Source organism: Equus quagga, chromosome 6, assembly GCF_021613505.1.
Source record: "Equus quagga isolate Etosha38 chromosome 6, UCLA_HA_Equagga_1.0, whole genome shotgun sequence".
NCBI classification, from domain to species: domain Eukaryota; kingdom Metazoa; phylum Chordata; class Mammalia; order Perissodactyla; family Equidae; genus Equus; species Equus quagga.
Genome location: NC_060272.1, coordinates 7,185,373 through 7,200,937, shown reverse-complemented (window position 1 = coordinate 7,200,937; position 15,565 = coordinate 7,185,373). Strand labels below are relative to the sequence as shown.

Sequence of the window (15,565 nt, the reverse complement as noted above, 5' to 3'; positions counted from 1 at the left end):
TCTTTGAAACAGCCACGAGAGGGCAACACTATCATCTTTTCGGGTTTTTTTGGAACTAAGATTTAGTCTGATTCACCACGCAAAAGGATATGGCTTCATTTATAAAAGCCAAAGAAATCTGGCTGAGCATGATAGAAGGTTATGATTGTCACTCAAAGCAATCTACCTTATTGATAACAATTTTCACTCATTTAAAAAATATTTATGAAAAATAAATTGTACACGATGACTAACATTTTAACATCATACTTAATATTTCTTAAAGTGAAATACTGTTTTTCCTCTTACCACCTAAAAAAATACATTTGGGATGTATTCTTCTTAATGAAAATTATTGTTATATTAAAATTTTAACCTTTCTAGTATTTCTTTAATTAGCAAATCATGTTATTTTATAATTATAAAGAACGTACATTACAAAAATCCCTCAATGCCTCCTGTTTCCCTGCTTTCCTATGAAAATCCTTCTCTGCTTAGTCAACCTGAACTGCTTATCTTTGCGCAATCGCCCATCATACTTTTGCTTGAACCGTCCCTCTGTGGCACCTGCACATTCTGTGTGGAACAGTTCACCATCAAGAGAATGGAATTATTTTCAGAGAAGAATCTGTCTACTCTGATTCAGCACATGACTACATCAGACCATTTTTCGTGGGCTAGCTTTCAATCCAACAGATCAATAAGTAGATTGCCTATCAAATTCTGGAATATAATTTATTTCTTAAGGTTTCAGGTTTTATATTGCAGGCTAAACTGTAAAAAACCCCTACAACTTAAATATCATTAAGCAGCTTCACCTGAGAAAAGCATTGAGTAATCATCACAGAATTGCTTGCAGAAATACTGAGTGAGATGCTGAGACTTATTCCTATCATTTGGACGCAGAAGCTGAGACTCTGCCCTAGTCTCAGACGGTCAGTAGGGAACAGAGAAAGAGAATTCCTTTTCTAAAGATTTGCTCACTTATCCTCTGAGACAATTTGACTGACAACTCATTTTGATGAAATGAGAAATGTCATCTCATTTTTATGTAAGCTTGGCAAAGAGGCACACTTTTACCCTCCATTGGTTTTTAAAAATTCACCTTCATATAGTTTCTAACTATAGAAATGTCTCAATTATGTTTTCTCTAATTTTACAGGAAAATCAGTATGTGGATAAATCCAACTGCAATAATTTTGATAGCACAAATGTAGCAAATTTAGAATTTTAACAATTATGATTCAAAGAATAAAACTGAGTAAAGCATATAAATGGCATGGGCTGTGGTATCATGTGTGTATGTGCATGTATGTGCGTGCATTTGTGGGTTTAACTTTTAAGTATGTACTTTCAAAAACACATTCGTCTTATCTAATCATATTCATAGAATATGTGAAAGCTGCACTTGACATTTTCTTTTCGACTAAACCAATGAAGACAAATTGGAAATTCTTTTAGCATTTCTCACATTTTCAAAAAGTAACTCTCTGGGAAACACTTGGTCAAATTCCAAAAAAAAAATCATTATTTATGAAAATGTATATTACAAAAGAAAAAGCATTCCATAAAATATCTATCATGCAGATAACTGGGAAATATCTGTCTTTGTGCTTTGTCCAACTTCCATGATTAACTGCTTCACATTGTGTATTTTCCATGATCAACTGAGAAAAAATTATAGAACAATAGAATATATGCAAAATGATTTCAGCTCCAATTTTGAATTTTTTTTTTTTTTTTTTAAAGATTTTATTTTTTCCTTTTTCTCCCCAAAGCCCCCCGGAACATAGTTGTGTATTCTTCGTTGTGGGTTCTTCCAGTTGCGGCACGTGGGACGCTGCCTCAGCGTGGTCCGATGAGCAGTGCCATGTCCGCGCCCAGGATTCGAACCAACGAAACACTGGGCCGCCTGCTGCGGAGTGCGCGAACTTAACCACTCGGCCACGGGGCCAGCCCCCAATTTTGAATTTTTTAATAGTTTAACATTTTAATAATTTGTAAAATAACACAAAAATTCTAGAAAGAAAAGAAAGATTAAAATGAAAAAGGAGCTCCCAGTTTGAGGAAAGAGTTGACATAGAACGTTACTCCCTTACCCTGATAAACAAACACAGCAAAAAAAGAAAAAAAAAAAAAAGAATGCTCTAGAGAAGGTCCAGAAAGCATATACCAAACTGGGGTAAGGAGTGGAATTGGGGAAGTGGGAAAGGGTGTCGTGGCCAGGCTCCAAGATGGCCCCAGTGATTTCTCTCCGGACATTCACACCCTCCTGAGCCCCCACCACAGAAGAACTTTCACTTTCTCTTCTTAATATTTTCTATTGTTTTTAGACAATAAGCATGAGTTTGAGCAAGCATCACGAAAGCAGCAACTCTGCCTGTCTTGTTTATTACCTCTGTACCCCTATGCCTGGAGAGCTACCTGGCACGTAATAGGTTCTGAATAATTGCTTGTTGAATAAACTCAATGAGTAATTGTTTTCAATTAAAAGTATGCTGCTGGTCCCTTATGAAAATGACTGGAAGATCCTACTATAACCAGTCCCCTTCTCTCTTCAGGGAGCCGCCGAAGACGGTAATGAAACGAAGTCCACAAATTACGTCAAATATTTCGAAAATACTTTAGTCCTGATCTACAATAAGGTGGGCTATAGATACATCAAATGTTTCAAAACTCTAAAAAAGAGAGTCCATTTACCAATGACAGGGCTGTAACCCACACCAGCCCCAGTGGAAAGGAGGATGAAAATTTGTCCACTTTATCACATTTGGTCTAGACAAAAGTGGAGAGTATTGCATAACCAAAAAGATTGATTGCACTGTAAATCCGTGGTCACTGACCTCAGCCGGGGCCAACCAATGCCCAGCAGTTGTCCTGTGCTTCTCTTGTCAACTCCCTCCTGTTCGGCACAGTGATGGCTGTCAACTCTCCCAGCCACTTAACACCAGCCAGTCTCTCTGTCCTCCCTCCCAGATGACTGGGCACTTTGCCTCCTATTCAGCAAAGAAGACAAAACCCACAGAGGGCAACTCACCCCTCCTGCAGGAAGCCCCTGCATCGGTCTCCCCTCTGATGGGGAAGAGCCCTGCCCGGCACTTGTGTCCGTCCTCCTCCCTCCTCCTGGGGTCCTAGGGCTTCTCAGGGGCCAGGGCTGGTACTGTTAGGTGACCCTCGAGCTGGTGTGGGATAGAGAAGTCATGGATTCAAGGACAACGAGGAGACAGACTGTATCTGGCCCTGGGGAGAGGCTCAGTAACCCAGTTTCCTCCTGAGTCACACTGTCACTCAGCCCTGTGCCCGCTTCCTAAAAGAGCGATGATGGAGAAACTGACGGAATGCATTTTGCTTCTTCACTTGACAGGTCTCATCAGTAGGTCATAGAAATAAAAGGAATTTCAGAAGTTCACAAAGACAAGAAAGGAGGAGACAGAAAGAGACTGGGAGAATGCCGAGGTCTCTTCTAACTCAAGGCCGGGGCCCTGCCCTTATTCAGTTATTCCTCCAATTTACACGACAAAGCATAAAAGGACCTGTGCATTTTCAAAATAATCTAGCAGATTGGACTAATTTTGTAATAATAATAAATAAACCACTTCTAATTCCAAATTTAAGTGAGAACTGAATGCAGCTAACAGACGCACTTTATGTATGTTAATATTGCTTTCCCAAAACAGCCTTTTCTTCTTCCTCTTTGTTCTCCTCTCTGTTCTAGCTTTTGTCAGATATGATTTCTTTGTTTAAAATCATCTCCTCACTCTTCCTGCTTTTCTTTTGTGGCCACCTCCAGAGTTTAAATAGACTTGGAATTTCAAATGTAACAGACAATAAATTCTGGGCTGCCATGTGCAGGAGTTTTCTGAAAGTTCAGAGTTATAACAGTCTTTGTTTTACATTCTCTACAATGCTAGAGAGAACAATAAAAACAATTTTTCTCCCAAGAGGTTCTTACATAGATGAACAATGCTGAGAAGTAATGCATTTATATCCTTGAGATATATACATGAATAGTGTAATGGTGGTTATTACTATATATCTGCTCCTTAGCAAGCTAATAATTTGGAGATATATAAACATATATATGCTTGTAACATGGCCAATTTTGATGGGTAACTCCATGTTCAGATTAAACACACATGGACATAGCTCATCAAGTGCTTTTGAATATTCTAAAAGAAAATCTATTTCTAAATGTGCTCCAAGAATAAACTTTATCTGAGGATTGTTTCACATGTTCTAGCCATCAACACTATGAGAAATTAGCACAAATTCTGGTTCAAAGTGGTAAAACATTTAGCTGAGTATTTAAAATCATGGAAATTCATTTGAATTATCATCAGTGCTCATGTTGAAAAATATAGGTAATAAAGGAATACAAAATATATAATTAACCCTGCAAGAAAGCTTACATAATACAACAGATTTTTCCCAAAATATTTAATATTATTGTTAAAAAAATAAGCTATCCAGGCATTTACTTTTCTTTTTAATGAAGTTTCTTTAACAGAAAAATAAATGGTACATTGATTATCTTTCATAGAAAAATCAGGACTTGATATTTTAAATGAAAAATAAAATTAAGATCACATTAATTTAGGGTGCCTTTATTCTTAGTAGCATTTTGATCAAAGTAATGACTGCCACTGTGGGTTGATAAGTCATTGCCAACACAACTCCTTATGGTATCAAGAAAGAATAATTACTTTGCTAGGTAACTTACAGAGCCTCTTCCAAAGAGGAGTTATTTTATCTTTATAGACCACCTTGCATGTTAGAAATTATTTTAAATAGAGTTGGAAGGTTCCATTTCTTATGTAGCTCAAAAAAAATCACTTTATGTTCTGTTCGGTGATAACCCAGAAATAACCATAGTAGTAGGATGTTAATTAATTATAGCTTCTCTTATCACCAAGGAAACGGCCAAAAACAAATCACAATGACTTTAAATGTCCTAGTCTCAAGCGGGGCCTGATTTGGTTATTGCTATAGTAACTCTCCACTAGCTTCTCAAAACGATCTAGAATTTCTATGTTTCCACGAAGCCAAAACGATAATTTCCTGATATGATATTTCCCACTCTGAATGTATTTTAGAGTTCGCGGAACGCTCTAAGAATTTCAGGTCTGAGGAGCATGATGAGAGAGCAAAGGGCGTAGAAAGCAGAGGCAATGGGGCTGCATACACACAGCACCATCATCAGGAGCGCCTGGCTTCAGAGCACAGGCCACCGCCAGTGCAGCCTCACCGTCTGGACTTCATTTTCACTCAAGACTCGCTGCAACCCACCTGGAGAATTCTCTCTTTCCTCTCCACCACTCCTCATCCAAGAAACCTTGTCTGATTAACCCACACTGCAGCCTGAGTACTTTATTCCACACCTGCTCTGAACTAATCAAGCTTCAGACAAATGACACGCCCTAAGACAACCTGTCATAGAATATGCTTTTGTTTAGAGAGGAATGATGGACCCAGTAGATCATATGGGTTTATACTCAAGGCTGAGATGAAAAGTCTATTAAATCAATAGGACAGGGAGATGCCAAAAATGTCAATACCGAGGTGAATAAATGCTCTGTTCTGAAGACCCACGGTTACCTGTGAATTTATTACAAATTCCTTTTAAGTTTCAAGAAAGCAAAGTTATACACATGCCAAAATTTCTTTTAATGGCAGATATGACAGTTTTTTCCTGTATGCTACTGAGAAAGTAACGGATTCTTTGATAGTTATTATATACCAGTACTAATTGGTTCTGTCATTATTTGTGGCATTTCTGAGTCATTAGCTGAATATACCTACTGAAATAACAATTTACAAAAATGCATTAGTATTTTTAATGTTCCCAGTTCTGCAATTTAGGTCATTATAGCCTGAAAAATTCCAAATTTCCCAGCCTTTACCAGATTTTGGCATACTTGAAAACTATGTTTCCTTTATAGTTGTATTTTTAAAAAACCTTTATTTTTGTGATAGTGATTACAAAAACAAGAAAATATAGACACAAAGAAAACTTAAAACTACATAAACAAATTGTCTTAAGAGAATAATCTTATAAGATGATGGAGTAAGGAGGAGTTTGGCAGCTTTAACCAATGAAATGTAAAACTTGGGTGCATATTTGTGTGGCAGGGAGACATACAAGTGTTAATTTAAGGCAGTTCTGAGACATCAAATAGGATACACCATTCTGATCTTCTCCCCTGAAATTCCTCCCATAACCCTTCCAGCACAAGAGACATGAGTTGTTATTTTCTTGAGGAGGTATTTTCCAGAAATAGAAAAAGGAAACAGAGAATATTTCGTTTCTGAGGAAAAGACAAAGAATTTTGTCAAAAGATGGAGATTAAAAAGTGGACACATTTTAGTAGTCCTGGTTTGCTTTCATTTCACATATACATACTTTAAAAAGGTTTTGTTACTGAGGGTAACGAGACTGAAAAAAGAAAACAGATAAAGAAGAAATGGGATCTTAGCTCTTTCTCCCTCTCCAAGCCCAAGTTCTGAGCGGAAGGGTTGGGACTGACAGATATTGGGGACCCCTAAATAGTTTATGGACTATCTGAGAGTAGGGGGCTTTCACAGGCTATCTCTCAGCCCAGTTCCTGCTGATGACCCCTGATCCTGAAAGCTCAGGAGAATGGTCATTATTCTCTTCCTAGGGCTTAGTCCCTTCTGGTGCCTATGCTCAATACTGCCTCTCTACCCACTAGCCATCTCTGGAGGACAAGAACGCCTTAAATCCCCAAGCCTGAACTCTCCCCCAATCTCCGCTGCTACCATTTCAATTGTATTCCCAGCTTCACCTCCACTCATCACCATTGACTGCAGCTCCTCCTCTGGCATTTTCTCTCTCAGAAAATGGCACCACCATTCACCCTATTGCATGGGTGAAAAAATATAGGAGTGATCCCTGCTTTCTCTCTTTTCGTCTACTTCTCACCTAATCCATTAACAAATTATTCTGGCTTCTCACCATTGTACTGCTATCAACCCAGCTCAAGTCACCACCACCCCTTGCTGAGCTTCTGTATTGCCTCCTCACTCAATTCCGTGTGTCCACTCTATTCTATCTAGAGTATTTTCTTTCCAAAGCAGCCCAAGTGAACTGTCCACAACATACTTCAATCGGATCACCTTACGCCGTGTCCTAATACCCTCCAGTGACTTTCGCTGCTTTCAGAATTAAATGCAACTTCCTGATCAAAGGTTACAAGGCCCTAATAATCTAGAGCCTTCCTGATTCTTCAACATCATTTCCAACTAATCTCTGCCTTGCTCATTCACCTGTAGCCACATTGGTTTTCTTGTTAGTTCTCAAATATTCCAACCTATTCCTTCCTTTCTCAAGGCCATTCTGCTTGCCTTTCTCACCACCAAAAATTATTTTTACATTTAGATCTTTATGCAAACGCCATTTCTTCAAAGAGGGCTTCTTTGCCACTGCACTTAAAATGGCCTGCCTCTCTTCACATCTGACTTCTGACCCTACTTTATTTCTTAGTTCTTATCTCTCCTTGAAGTTACATTGGATATTTAGCTGTTTACTTATTAATTGTCTATCTCACCAATTGGAATATAAGATCCTTAAGGGCAGGAACCTTATCTTTTTCTAAGTGCATACTCAGAATCTACAACGGTGTCTGGAACAAAGTAAACGTGCCCCAGATAGCTGCTGGGCCAACGAATAAAAGCAAAATAGTGGCTTGGTGCCTCCAGGCATGTTCAGGAGCCTCTGCTCTTCCCCTTGACACGAGAACTATTTCCCATCTGGCCAACCACGGTCCGTGATGGAAAAATAAATCGAATGACGACATACAAATTGTTCATCCTAATTCAAAGTCTATCAGAATAATTAGAGATTAAAAAAATGGAACTCGGTCAAATGAATTGTACAATGAGAATTTTACAATAATTTGAAAAAAGTAATTTAATGAATAAAACTGTAACTTAACTATTGTATTCAAAATAGCATTTTGTTTGGCTAAAAGTTTAGTAAATTAGTGAGAGTCATAAAACAATAATGTCCAATACTACTTCATACCACTAAAATAAAATCATTTAACAATGATATTGTCACTGTCTATAATTTGTAATTAATGGTTTATAATCTTGGGTTCTTGAAAAAATTAGCTAATGATGTGAGAAATGAGGTATTCATTACGTATGTTAGATGAACTTAGAAATGTTCTACTGTGTTGACTATTGCTCAAAAATTCTTTAGGCTACATGTTCCCAGAGAAAGGAAGAGGATCATGGATTTGAAATGTGATACTTACTAAAAAAGATTTTTAAATTTATGACATTTAATGTGCACAAGTGTGAAGCCATTGTAAAATGATGACCTACTTGGTATACACATAGCTGTATATAAATGATATGTACAGGGAATATGCACATGTACATGGCATGTGCATGATAGGTACATGATAGATGCAAGGTACAGGTATGGCAGCATACAGTGGTATATAAGTGATGGCTTAAAAGTAAAAATCATGTTTGAATACTTGTTTTAACAACCCAGTAGAAAAGAGGGATTTGGCCAAATATTCTTATTGTCCTAATCCATCTGGGCTGGTATAACAGAATACCATAGACTAAGTGGTTTATAAACAACAGAAATTTATTTCTCACAGTTGTGCAGGCTGGGAAGTCCAAGATCAAGACACTGGCTAATTCAGGGCCTAATGGGAGCCCACATTTTGGTTGATAGATGGCAGTCTTCTCCCTGTGTCCTCATATGGCAGAAGGGCTGAGGGAGCTCTCTTGGGTCTCTTTTATAAATAAGGGCACTAATCCCATTTATGAAGGCCCTACCCTCATGACTTAAGCACCCCCTAAAAGCCTCGCTTGAGGTACAAATACTCAGTCTATAACACTTACTAATACTCTGGAATCATATGACCCTATCTTCTTTGACGTGTTTTACTTCTTAATTTTTTATACTTTTCACTTTGAAATAATTTTAGACTTACAGAAGAGTTGCAAAAATAGTGCAAACAATTCCCATATACTTTTCCCCCAGCTTCTCCTAATGTTAGCATCTTATGTAATCACGGTGTAATTCTCAGAACTAAGAAGTTAACATCATATAATGCTATTAACTAGACAACAATCATTCCTTTCCCCCCAATGTCTTTGTTATGTCTGGAACAAATTCTTTGTCCCACATCGTTTTACTTGTCCTGCCTCCTTAGTGTCCTCCAACCTGTGACCATTCCTCTGTCTTTCCTCATCTTCACAACCTTGACACTTTGGGAGAGGACTAGTCAGTTGTTTGTGAAATGTCCTCCAGTTTGCCAGTGGACACCAAGAGCTGTGCCGTCTGATGTTGAGTTCAATCTTTTTTTCCCCTCAACTGTTCTACCAGTACATGATTCATCAGCTTTTGACTAAGTGGCTAGTGTTAGTTCTGCTTCAGGAAATAAACATGGGTGTGAAACAGACAGCAGAGAGCCGGGACAGCATCAAGAAGTGATTACAAGATACCCAGAGACAGCAGCCCTGGAGCTCCGAGCTGTAGCCAGCAGTGAGAAGCGAAAGACAACACCAGGCTTGATATATGGGACATCTAAGCTCTTCACGGATTTCCTAAGTGTTTGAATACTGAAACTTAGTAGTTGGGTACATTTTGAACATTTTGTGACCTCATTAAACTGTAAGGATTCTTTTTAGCACTTGTCTGCAAGATGACTGCAGCTTCAAAAAATAAATCTACCTCAATAATAAGAAATAATTACTGAGGGTATTATGTGATTCCTGCTATTTAACACACTACTTTTGGGATAAAATGGCAAAATAATTTTGTGACCCTTTTCTTCTGAAAATATAGTCATTGCTTTTATTAACGTGCAATTGAGCTCGTCCAATCTAGCCTATTATTAGTGCCTGTGATATGATTTCACCTCATTTGCAAACAAAAACCCCATCTGGTGGTGTTCTACTAACCTGGTTAGAATTTCAAGTCCTTATTCAATTTACATAAACATCAGTCTCTGTGTACATATTCGCTCTGCATATTTAACATTTAAGATTAATTTACTTTTGATCTTTCTTTTAATTCTCCTAAAATATCAACCTTTGAAGTTCAGCATGTTCCAAAGCTCTACACATTTCAAAAGAAAGTTCTCTGTTTTCTTGTGGGTAATAATCAATGTTTATCCCCGTGTTCTGATTAAAAATATTTTGCAGAGGATAACAATCATATTTTGGGGATAAAATTCCCATTCTCTTGCACTAAAGGAACAATATACCTGACAATATTTGCTCTTTTTTCCTGAGACAATAACAAATCCCTGCTATTTAAGTATAGCAAATTTTAAGAAATGCGGGAAAAAAGCCTTTGAAAAATGTGTAACTTGGAAAAATAAAAGAAGCAATTCTAAAAATTGCAAATAAATTATTTACCTATCTGAAGATAAACGGCTGGTTCATTTTTAATGCACTCTCACAGTACAAGTAGGTATTGTTCGTCTTATAAATTCAAGCTAAATGCAGTTTAAAAACTAAAAGTGCTGTATTAAACCAAATACACCTATTCCTCAAGTATCCACGTGCCTCTACAGAAGACTAGATTTGGGCTCTCATCTTTCTTTTCGGGAAGCCTGGCAATTCAGTATCAGAGTCATTAAATAACTACTACATTTTCAAAGAAGCACTTTACTCTTCTAAAATTTTATTTGAAGTGGGAACAATTTGTTATTTTTGCCCCTATAATTTATATCCCTCTATAGTGACTAAAATGAAATCACATTTCTCCCCAAATTAGAAGTGAATCAATTATAATTTAAATAAGTAAAACCAAGCAAAGCATATATTTTTTTAATCAGACATAGATAACATATGAACCTTTGTTTGTTAGTATCCTACAGTGATTTTTTTCAATCAACTTCCCTCCCTCTGAGTGTAAGTATACTAAAAAGAAAACAAGCAGAATGAGAGCGGTGAAAGAAAAGGCTGAGAAATATCTGTCTTCATCTATATGATTAAAAACTGAAAATAAGCCGTATAAATTAATAACGAATTTCATATGGGAAATACATTAGTTTCACTTTCTAAAGCACCATGTGACAAGTAGTTTATTTCGCCTTTAGGACTGGGAGTCAGGCTACTTGGGTTTGAATCTTAGGTCTACACACTGCTGTGGGACTTCAGACAAGCAAATTATTCCCTGTAAATCTGTTTGTCCGTCTGTAGAAAGCAGATGATAATAGCCATACCTACCTTATATGGTCATAAAAATTAAATTATATAATCAAAGTAAAGTGGTTAGCATAGGTCTGGTACATATGAAGGGGTAATTAAATATGAGTTATTATTCTCATCACTATGATTTCAAAAATCTCTAAAGTTAACAAAAATAATTTTTTCATGTTCAGTTGAAGATAAAACAAGTATCTCCCCCTCCCTTGTTTTTTTTTTCCTTTTCTAAATAAGGAATTTTTTTATTTAACTCAAAAGCATGTCTATGATGAAGAGAGGTAAAGACAATGATTTAAGTTCTTGGAAATTAATTGCACTGGGAGGCTCTTAAAATACCAGGTTCTCATGCTACTTGGAGGGCTAGATTGTATTTTGTTCAATAGTTTACAATCTGCATATGCCAATTCTTAATCCATTTTGGCTTCTATAACAAAGTACCGGAGACTGGGTGGCTTGTAAACAACAGATGTTTATTTTTCATGGTTGTGGAGAATGCAAAGCCAAGATCAGGGTGCCAGCACGGTTGGGTTCTGGTGAATTCTTCCTCTTCTTGGTTGCAGACTGTTGACTTCTCACTGCGACCTCATGTGGCAGAAGGGGCCAGGGATCTCTCTGATGTCCCTTCTGTAAGGGCACTAATCCTATCATGAGGTCTCTACCTTCATGACCTAGTCACCTCCCAAAGGCCCTAACCCCCTAACACCGTCACATTGGAGGTTAGGATTTCAACAGACCAATTTGGGGGGAAACACAAACTTTCAGTCCATAACACTCTCCTAACTATTCATTCTCTATATTGCCACTGAATTATCACCTGCGCTAGGAAGATTTTTCTGAATCCCTAAATTTAATTATCTCTTGATTTTGACATAAGTCCTCCAGTCTTTGCCCTTGTTTATAGTCTAACTGTGTGATCCTTGACAATCATCGGAATTCTGTGAAATGAGGGAAATGGCTTGATGATCTCAAAGTTTTGATATTGGGGTGAAGTTCTGATGATTCTGTTGCAAATATGGACACAAATTTTTCACTGGCCACTCCCTAAAGTTATCGGAGGTGTTTCATTCAAGTGCTCTCACCTGTACTTCAAAAAGTGGTCAGGTTTCCACTCGGAGAGCTTGTAGGTCAAAGGAAAGTAATGGAAGATGACGGACATTCCAGGGAAGGGATAAGAAGAAAGTTATCTTTTAAGTAAAAGTGACACGTTAAAACGAGAGCTGCAAAGAGACTTCTCATGTAGTAGCTGGCATCACAGAGCAACGGATGACACAGTGTCTCCATCTGGAAAGACTTCAGTTCATGTATTAAATTCTACCCCTCCCCTTCCAAAAATAACCACCTTTAGCAGCAGTATCAGTAGCTGCTGCTTCAAATAAAGAGGACAATGATAGATAGGCACATCCCTGGGTAGAGAGAAGAAAGACGCTTGATAAAGAGCATTTCTGCCATTTAAAATGTCTTAGAGATTTGGACAAATCTGACAGAAATTAAGTTATTTTCTGAAAGTGATCCAAATTGAACTCTCAGAACTCAGAGACATTTCAGAAATCTGAATTACTCCTTGTTTGAATTGATTTGTCTAGTTCCGTGACCACAGGCGGGATGATATTTGACAGAGAGCTTCTGTCCCAGGTTCACCCTCATCAGGCAATGCTGAGCCGCAGGTCCCTTCGTTACCTCCCAGAGCTGGAGTCTTCCGAACGAGGCCTGACTTATCTTCACACCTTTAATGGGCTACTGTCAACCCCGGCTGATTGGGTTTCGCTGCTTGCCTGTCTAGCGCTGTCTCGTTCAATTGAAAGCCCACTGCTAGATTAAAAGGAAACTTTCTAGGATCATACACAGGATCTGCTCTGTGTTAGGAAACGTGAACCTCCCTCCTTGCTCCCCGCCGGATGCGAGACAATTTCAAGGATCGATTCTGATCTGAGATGAGATTTCTGGAACTCCAGTGTCATCAGAGGCCAAGGCCTCCCCAAAACTGGCAGCAGAACTACAGACTCAGAAAGTGTGCAGGACAAAAGGTGCCAAATTTGTGAGCCTGTGAAGTTAACAATTGGTTAGGAGGCAGCCTGAATTTTGTATAAGATTGGCTGAAACTCACGGGTATTTAAACTATTTTTTAGTGCTAAGTCATTCTTCAGCATGATTAAAACAGAGGTGTCGGTGCCCCAGGTCATGGTGGAGGTATCTTCATTGATCTTCTCACCATAGCTTCTCTCTCTTAGTGTCTGTCTTTTTCTCGTCTCTCTTCCTTGGCACTCACTTAAAAAGTGTTTTTTGGTACATCTACTGTGTCCCCCTCACCGCACACTTTCTCTTGCTGTCTCTTCCTTTCTGTCAATGCCTGTAGCATGTTAGCAGCACCAGCCTCTGTCCCCACTTACATACTCTCAGAAATAAACAGATTGCTAATCTTTGGGCTAGTAATTAAAGAATCAGAGGTATAATGTAAAGCTCGCGGAATTTCTCTTATAGTGCTTAATCATTCACAACATAGATCATTTGAAATCTACTCAAAATAAATTTTTTTTCAACGCTGATCTCGTGCAAGGGAAAACCGACATGTATATTCTATTACCCAGAATACTTTACATCTATTGACCAGGGTACTGTACCAAGATACGAAAGTGTAGGTATCTCTGTTTTTCAAAAGCTCTATGCTAAAGGCTTTATTCTCAAACATTTTGAAAACTGTAAAACTACAGCGGACTAAGATGCTATGCTCATGCATAAATCTGTTATATTCTTATTCATATGTTTCTTCTGACACTACCTCTTTTCAAATACTTAAGGGAATTGGAAAGAATGACTCTAAAATCTGGGAAAGTAAAGATCTCATAATAAACAGACCTTACTGCCACGAAAAACAAATCAGCTATAGTGTGACACAAGGTTTTACAACCTAAGGGAGAAACTCTTCCCTGGATAAAGACACGGCAGACTTTACAATGAACTCCTTTTAAATAAAATGCACTCCATCAAGCAAAATGTAATAGGAGGGAATGGTGCCTGCTTCTTCACACCTTTGTCCTGGTGCACGTAGCATGTTGTGGAAGAAAGCAAGAAGCCCAAGCCTCGGAGCCTATAACTGCCGCAATCCAGGAAACAATAGTGCAGGGGTAGCAAGATCGTTCCAGTCTAAGGAGAAGACATCTCAAGAACTGCCGTGCAGCAAGAAAAGCAAGAATATTCTATGTGTTACATTAAACATTCATGTAGACTCTTTTGAAACTCATTAGAACTGTAAATATCTCTAAAGCATCGCAGTTCCCTGATATAGGGAAGTGCCAGGATAATGCAATTCTCCAACTTCAGGGAGGGAGATGGTCCCATAGCTGAGTCTTTGCCACACTGTGACGGTCACTCTCGCCCTTCTGTGGAAGGTCCTGGCTTCACTGATACTTGACATTGGGAGACAGGCTGCAGCAGTAGGGAGCTGTGACAGACAGTGCCTTGTCATTTACCACCTTACAAGGCAGCTTCCTCTTCAGACAGCCTCGTGGTTCACGTCCACACTCCGGGTTCTTGTCCAAAGTACTTACCACCTTCTAACACCTTCAACACACCTTGGGGGTTGAATTGTGTCCCCCTGAAAAAGATATGGTGGAGTCCCAACACCCAGTAGCTCAGAATGGGACCTTATTTGGAGACAGAGTCTTTACAGAGGTGATCAAATTAAAATGAGGTCATTATGGTGGACCCTAATCCAATATGGTTGGTGTCCTTATAAAAGAGGGGAAATTTGGACATATGTCTAGAGGGAAGTCCATGTGAAGACACGGGGACAAGACGGCCCTCTACAAGCCAAGGAGGGTGGCCTGGAACAGATTCTCTCACACAGCCTTCAGAGGGAACCAATCCTGCCCACACCCTGATTTCATACTTTTAGCCTCCAAACTGTGAGATAATAATTTTCCATTGTTTAAGTCACCCAGACTGTGGTACTTTCTTATGGCAGCTCCCTCCCCCCAAACTAACACACTATCTAATTTAATGCACTATCTAATCTATTTAACTATTTACTACTTTATGCTTTCTTGCATGCCCACCTACTAACAACCTGTTTAGGGAACAAAATGTGGAGGAAGGAATATTGAAGCTGATATAACCACTGCCCTGAACAAGTAGGATGTTTGAGGGTGTCATGGAAAAGTGGCTCATTTCTTTCTCTTCACAGTCCATTCAAATCGCCTCTATGTGGGCAGCTTCTTCTCACATCCACCGATGAAGTCAGGATCCGTTCCAGGAAGTGTCTCTTCATTCTCAGATGAGAACAAAGTACTCCAGATGCTGTCACTTCGAGCGACAGTCTCAGGTCAGGAATTGAAGTACCCAGTCAAGTGTGATAATAACAATTTCCAGACTTTGGAATTGACTGCTTGCA

General features: G+C 38.6%; 1 protein-coding gene across 1 annotated transcript in view; it reads right to left on the bottom strand.

Annotated features, from left to right (window-relative positions):
- NALF1 (NALCN channel auxiliary factor 1) overlaps positions 1-15,565 on the bottom strand; it is a 616,154-nt gene that overhangs the window by 169,850 nt on the left and 430,739 nt on the right. The gene's annotated exons all lie outside the window — the stretch shown is intronic.